Raw genomic sequence first — 7,297 nt, 5'->3', positions numbered from 1 at the left:
TTCATCTTTTTGGGTCTGGGTTACCTCACTCAGTATAGTGTTTTCTATTTTCATCCGTTTGCATGCAAAATTCTAGAAGTCATTGTTTTTTACCTCAGCGTAGTGCTCTAATGTGTATATATTCCACACTTTCTTCATCCATTCTTCCATTGAAGGGTATCTGGGTTGTTTCCAGGTTCTGGCTATTACAAATAATACTGCTATGAACATAGTTGAACAAATACTCTTGTCATATGATAGGGCATCTCTTGGGTATATTCCCAGGAGTGGTATTGCTGGGTCCAGGGGTAGGTTGATCCCTCACCTTCTTCTTGTAGAACAAGTTCTACATGGGGAAAATGGTGAAAATTGGAGCCATTCAAGTCACTGGTACTAAGAACCCACCTTCCTAAGAAATACTTTCTTTGCTGTGTGTGGTTATGGGTAAAAGATATTAACGATACCAAGGCTTGTTTGTATCTCCCCACCATACCATTTCTTGGGAAAAAAGTTTAATAAACACTACAGACCAACATCCCTTTCTTAAACTTCCTGATTTTTGAAGAAAACTAAGAATTCCCCATTTAGCCAGGTAGTGGTGGCACATACCTTTAATCCCACCTCTTGGGAGGTGGAGGCAGGTAGATCTCTGAGTTCGAGGCCAGTCAGATCTATAGAGTGAGTTTCAGGATAGCCAGGGCAATACAGAGAAACCCTGTCCTGGGGGAAAAAAAAGAATCTTCCCCTTTATAGAATTTGTAAATCTCTACCATTTTCTATACTCTATCTTAAATAATTATTTTACTATTTAACATTTTAATGGAATTATAGATTATTATGAACCAAATATGTATGTAAACATACATATTTTGGCATTTTATTATTAATAGGCTATTACCCTTGAACTTAACTATTAAATGTGAAGTAAAACATCACTTTAACAGGTTTCAGCTTTTATTTTGTTTTGAAAGGACTCCTTCCTTCCTTCCCTCCTTCCCTCCTTCCCTCCCTCCTTCCTTCTTATTTTGTTCAGTTTGGACCTAAATGCTTAGACTCCAGCAATCATCTTGTATTGGCCTTTTAAAGACTGAGACTTTAAGTGTGTACTACTATTCCTAGCTTTAGAAGTCTCAATTTTCAGAAAACTTCCCATTTCATAATCCTGGAAACAGAAAACAAGAGGAAATTGAAAAAAGGAATGTAGCTAGCTCTAATTTGTAATGTTTTAATATTCAACTGGCAGATAAAAATTATATCTATATTCAGAGTATCCTGGGATGTTTTGATAAATATGTACATTGGATAATGTTCAAACAAGAGTCAGCATATTTACTTCCCCTAATAATTATTACTTCTTCATGGTGAAAATGTTTAAAATCATTTCTTCTGATTTTTAAAACTAGTAGTATGTTGCCATCATCTACAGTTTCTCTATTGTGCAAAAGAATACGAAAATTCTGTCTCCCATTTCTTTGTAGCTTGGTGTTTGTCTCTCCCTTCTACCTGCTCTCCACAGCCCTTGGTAATCAGTTATTTTTGGTTTTTTTTTTTTTTCTTCAACTTCAGTTGAAATCAAATACTTTTAGGTCCCACACAAATGAGGCAGTACAGGACTAGGTCTTTTGATGCTTGAGTTATTTTACTTCACTACACAAACTTACTGTTTTAAATCTGTAAGACCTACTGTAAAATTACTTTCAATAATGTTCTTCCACAATTTCTAATGCCTCATATGTAGTATTATTAATAATTACTCATCCACCTAATTGTTCCTTCCAAGTCAATCTGCTAAAAATGTTCTCAGAACAGTCTCTTTGAAGTGCATATTGTGTTGTGTAATTTTCTTGATTTCTTTGGTTTAAAGAAAACTCCATATTTCTTAAATTGTCTAGATACTCTCTGCCATCTACACTGAGCCAGACTCTCCAGTTTTTCCCTTACTGCCCCCTCCTCATGTATGCATAATGGAGTGATTTCTGTATTATTCTTTAAGAAAACCAGTTATTTGTTTGTGTTGGCTCTTCTATTCTGAATTCACACTTTTTTCGGGGGTGGAGAGTTGAGACAGGGTTTCTCTGTGAAACAGTCCTGGCTCTCCTGGAACTCACTCTGTAGGTCAGACTGTCTTCAAACTCACAGAGCTCCATCTGCCGCCTCCGGAGTACTGGGGATTAAAAGCCTGTGCCACCACTGCCCAGTTGGAATTCACACTTCTTTTATGAACATTATATCTGATCTTAATGCGAGTCAAATGTGAGTTTCTAAAGGATTTTCAACCTGAAGTAATTTTTCTGTGCAAAATTCTTTGTAACTGTTCCACAATACTAGCTAACATCATTCTTTCTTATGATTCCTTATGCTTCTACCCTTTCTCATTCTGCCACATTAAGAACTAGTTAAACACATGAGCCTAGTGAGATGACAGGGAAGCTAAAATCACTTACTGCCCTTGCAGAAGACACAGATTGGTTTCCCACCACCTACATGGGACTCTCAACAATCTGGAACTCTAGTTCCAGGGAATCTGGCGCTATCTTTTACTTCCTGAAGACCTCAGTCATAGATGTGGTACATGCAGACAAATATACACATAAAATAAGCATAAATGAGTCCTGAAAAATAAATATGTAACTATGAGATTTTAATTTAACACCTGCCCTATATCCTATATAGTTTTTGTTCCATAAATGTGTATTGAATTGAACTTAAACTTTAAGTATAGCCTTATGGACACACCACTTATCCAGAGACATTTGTATTCTATTCCTAGTGCTACCATTTACTCTTTGAATTTCATCTTGACATTTAATTTTTCTGTGACTTAGTTGGTGTTTTTACTTACAAAGTGGGTGTAATGATATTTCACTCTGCATTATAAAATTATTATGTTATTTACTGAAGAACTTCTTTGAACTCTTGAGAGGAAAATGGTCATATTTATAGGAAGATAGTAATATTTTTTGCCTCTGACACATGAAAAATTAGGGTACAATTTAAAAATAATTTTGTTCAAATGCCAAATAGCCAGAAATTGTATTATGGTACACATATATATATTAATACATAGGTGTTGATAATGGTTGAAGTTTGTAAACTCATTTTTTAATGTTGGAGTAGGTCAAGGTTCATATTTTTAGTAAATTTCAAGAGACTAAAATAGTTATATAAAAGCTGATTACATTGGTGCAGTCATTGAGAGATTAGGCTTTGGAGATGGGTTGAATCTTGGTCCATTTTGTGATCATGAATAGTCATTTAAGTTTTTAATATTTTGTCTACGTGTATAAATCAGAATAATAGAATTTCTTCTTACAAGATAGTTTTTAAGAATAATGTGTTTCAAATGAGATAATTATATATTAATTCTACTATCCTAACCTTTCTTTGGAAAAATTCTGCATAGTTGGGCTTAATCAAGAGTCAAATCTAGTGATTAATAATTCAGCTGTAGGTAAACCTGAATTTTTAAATAGTTCTTTTTGCTTTTATTTAAAATGAATTTGTTCATACAATATATTCTGATCATTGTTTTTCCTTCCCCAACTACTCCTAGATTCTTTAAGCTCACCTAACTCCATGATTTCTCTCTCTCTTTAGGAAACAAACAAAAATAACCAGAACAAAAAAATTTAGAAAGCACAAGAAACACATATAAACATGTGCACACTCACATACACACTCACATTCCAGGAAAACACAAAATTGGAAACTATAATATACAAGCAAAAGGCCAGTAAGACAAAAATTGTTCAAACCAAGCATTATGAGACAAAACATTCTACAAAAGTATTATTGAGTTCATTTTGTGTTGGCCTTGCACTGCTGGGCCTGGAGCCTACCTTTAACAGTGGTTAATATACCCAGTGAAACATCATAGGAGAAAACTAATTTTTCATTTGCAAGTGGGTGTCAATTGGAGATAATTTTTTAGTTAGGGGTGGGAACTTGTGTCTGCTTCTCACTGCCAGTGCTGGGACCTCATCTGGCTTGAACCAGTGAAGGTTCTGTGTATGCTGTCACAGTCTCTTTTGAGTTCATATGTGCTTCAGACCCTTTGTGTTAGCACATCACTGTTTCTTTGGTGTCATTTATCTCCTCTGGTTCTGCTTCCTCTTGTGAATAGCACCCTGGACATTAAGAGATTTGATGATGACATCCATTTAGGACTGAATGTTCCAAAGTCTTGCTCTGTCTAAAGATTGTCTAAACACAGTTGTGGGTCTCTGTGTTTGCCCCCACATATTGAAAGAGGAAATTTCTCTGATGATGACTGAGTGAAGGACTGATGTATGGGTATAATAGAATGTCATTGAGTCATTTTATTACTATATTCCTTTGACAGAACAGTAGTATTTAGTTTCCCCAAGGTTCATGTCCTTTCCAGTCTCAGGTTCTTGGGTTCTAGAGCAGAGTCAGGCAAAAGTTCCATATAGTAGAGTGGGTCTTCAATCCAGTCAGATAGTGGTTGGTTACTGCTACAACATTTGTGCCATTATTCTATCAGCAAATCATATAGCCAAGTCACCATTGCAGACAACAGGGTTTGTAGCTCTTAACCTTGAGTTTTAATTCTCACCATTTATGATGCTGCATATAGAATTTTGTAGAAGTTACTTAATTGCTTTCTAGACTCCATTGGATTTCAAAAAATTTTTTGAAATCTAAATGTCACAGTACATATAACATGACTAACCTTGGTGTTGTTAATATTTAATGCATACTAGTGATTTTATTATACTTGGAATGTTGTGTCTTTTCTACACACAGGCTGATTCAATTTCATGTAACATTTTAGCACCAAAGTGGAATGTTTTAATTAAAAGGAATTTTATTTTTGTTTGTTTATTAGATTTAAAAAAAACCAATCCAAGTTCCCTCCCTTCCCTTCTCCTATTCCCTTCGCACACCCTCCCACCCCACCCCTCTCCAATCCTCAGAGAGAGAGTAAGGCACATTGCTTTGTAGAAGGTCCAAGACCCCTCCCTACTATATCTAGTCTGAACAAGGTATACATCCAAAGAGAATAGGTTCCAAAAAAACACAGTACATTAAGTAAGCGTAAATACTGGTGCCACTGTCAGTGGCCCCTCAGTCTGTCCCAGCCCTGCAACTGTCACCCACATTCAAAGGGACTAGTTTGGTCCTATGCTTGTTCCTTCCCAGTCCGGCTGGTTTTGGTGACCTCCCATTAGCTCAGGTAGACTGTATCAGTGAGTGAGCCCATCATGCTCTTGACCTCTTTGCTCATATTCTCATTCCTCCTACTCTTCAACTGGACTTTGGCAGCTCATGAAACTGAGAAGCTTCTGTAAAGCAAAGGACACCGTCAATAAGACAAAATGACAACCTACTGAGTGAGAAAAGATCTTCACCAATCGCATATCAGACAACAGACTGATTTCCAAAATATATAGAGAACTCAAAAAAGTAGATATTAAGATTCTAAATAACCCAACTAAAAATGAAGTACAAAACTAAATAGAGAATTTTCAATGGAACAATCTCAAATGGCCAAAAGATATTAAAGGAAATGTTCAACATCTTTAGCCCTCAGGGATATGTAAATCAAAACAACTCTGAGATATCATCTTACACCTGTCAGAATGGCTAAGATCAAAAACACTAATGATAGCTTATGCTGGAGAACATGTGGAACAAGGGGAACACTCACACATTGCTGGTGGGAAAGCAAACTTGTGCAAACATTTTGGAAATCAGTGTGGCGGTTGCTCAGAAAACTGGGAATCAATCTACCTCAGGATCCAGCAATACCACTCTTGGGAATATACACAAAAGATGCTCAATCATCTTTTATATATAAATATTTTATATATATATATATATAAGCATTTCTTCAACTATTTTTATAGCAGCATTATTTGTAATAGCCAGAACCTGGAAACAACCTAGATGCCGCTCAATTGAAGAATGGATAAAGAAATTGTGGCATATCTACACATTAGAGTACTACTCAGCGGTAAAAAACAATGGCATCTTGAATTTTGCATGCAAATGTATGAAATTAGAAAACACTATCCTGGATCTTCACGTCAGCAGCTTTGGCATCCGCGGGTTAGTCGCCAACATGCAGCTCTTTGTATGCGCCCAGGAACTACACACCCTTGAGGTGACTGGCCAAGAAATGGTTGCCCAGATCAAAGCTCATGTGACCTCACTGGAAGGCATTGCCCTGGAGGACCAAGTCATGTTTCTGCCTCGCTGCTGGAGGATGAGGCCACCCTAGGCCAGTGTGGCGTGGAAACTCTGACCACTTTGGAAGTAGCTGGCCGCATGCTGGGAGGTAAAGTTCATGGTTCCCTGGCTTGTGCTTTAAAAGTAAGAGGTCAAACTCCCAAGGTGGCCAAACAGGAGGAGGAGGAGAAGAAGAAAAAGAGGAGGAGGAGGAGAAGAAGGAGGAAGAGGATGAGGAAGAATTATGTATTCCCCAACTCTGCCCTTAGAATTATCATGTCGTGCTAGTTTTTGTTGTGCTTCCCAGGTGACATAGCTGTGTAGGATTATTGATTGATTCCCTCCTTTGGATTCTTGCAGGTAGTGCCTTCTGGTATTATGAAAACTGGTCCCTAGGGAAGAGGCTTTCAGATCGATCTAGCTTAGGTCCTCTGGAACCCTTCTCTGAAGTTTAGACAGTCTTTTTTCTGAGGTGCTGGATGTCCTAACCTAACTCAGGTCCTTATGTTTGCCCAATAAACACTTTACACGGTGAACCCTTTGGCAACTGAGTTTTCTGACCTGCCCAGTTCCCACAGTCGTTAAGTCCCAAAGAAATCACACAGAGGTCTACATTAACTATAAACTGATTGGCCAATTAGCTTAGGTTTCTTATTAACTCTTATAACTTATATTAGCCTATTATTCTTGTCTATGTTAGTTGCGTGGCTTGGTACCTTTTTTGGTGAGGCATTTACATCTTGCTTGCTCTTTGGCTGGGTCAGAACTGCAGACAAAGCTTTCCTCTTTTCAGAATTCTCCTGTTCTCATGTCCTGCCTCTATTTCCTGTCTGTTTGTCCCACCTATACTTCCAGCCTGGCTACTGGCCAATCAGCGTTTTTTTAATTGACAGGCTACGAACTATTGTCTCACAGCATCCAAGGTGTGATTTCACTTCTTTTTTTTTTTAATTTTTTTTTATTAAGAAAGAAAAAAAAATTCCGCCTCCTCCCAGCCTCCCACTCCTCCCACTTTTCCCCCACTCCTCTCCCCCTCCCTCTCGAGTCCGAAGAGCAGTCAGGGTTCCCTGCCCTGTGGAAAGTCCAAAGTCCTCCTCGCTCCAGGAAAGTCAGTAAGGGTTTATCT

At 37.6% G+C, this 7,297-nt stretch overlaps 1 protein-coding gene and 1 pseudogene across 2 annotated transcripts in view; both read left to right on the top strand.

Moving 5' to 3' along the window:
• The window catches only part of Rabgap1l (RAB GTPase activating protein 1 like), a 657,680-nt gene that overhangs the window by 298,699 nt on the left and 351,684 nt on the right, over positions 1 to 7,297 (top strand). The gene's annotated exons all lie outside the window — the stretch shown is intronic.
• On the top strand, positions 6,054 to 6,363 carry LOC101983179 (annotated as a pseudogene).

This window comes from Microtus ochrogaster (assembly GCF_000317375.1).
Source record: "Microtus ochrogaster isolate Prairie Vole_2 chromosome 6 unlocalized genomic scaffold, MicOch1.0 chr6_random_2, whole genome shotgun sequence".
Taxonomy (NCBI): domain Eukaryota; kingdom Metazoa; phylum Chordata; class Mammalia; order Rodentia; family Cricetidae; genus Microtus; species Microtus ochrogaster.
Note: the sequence above shows the minus strand (reverse complement) of the source record. Positions and strands in the feature narration are given on the sequence as shown.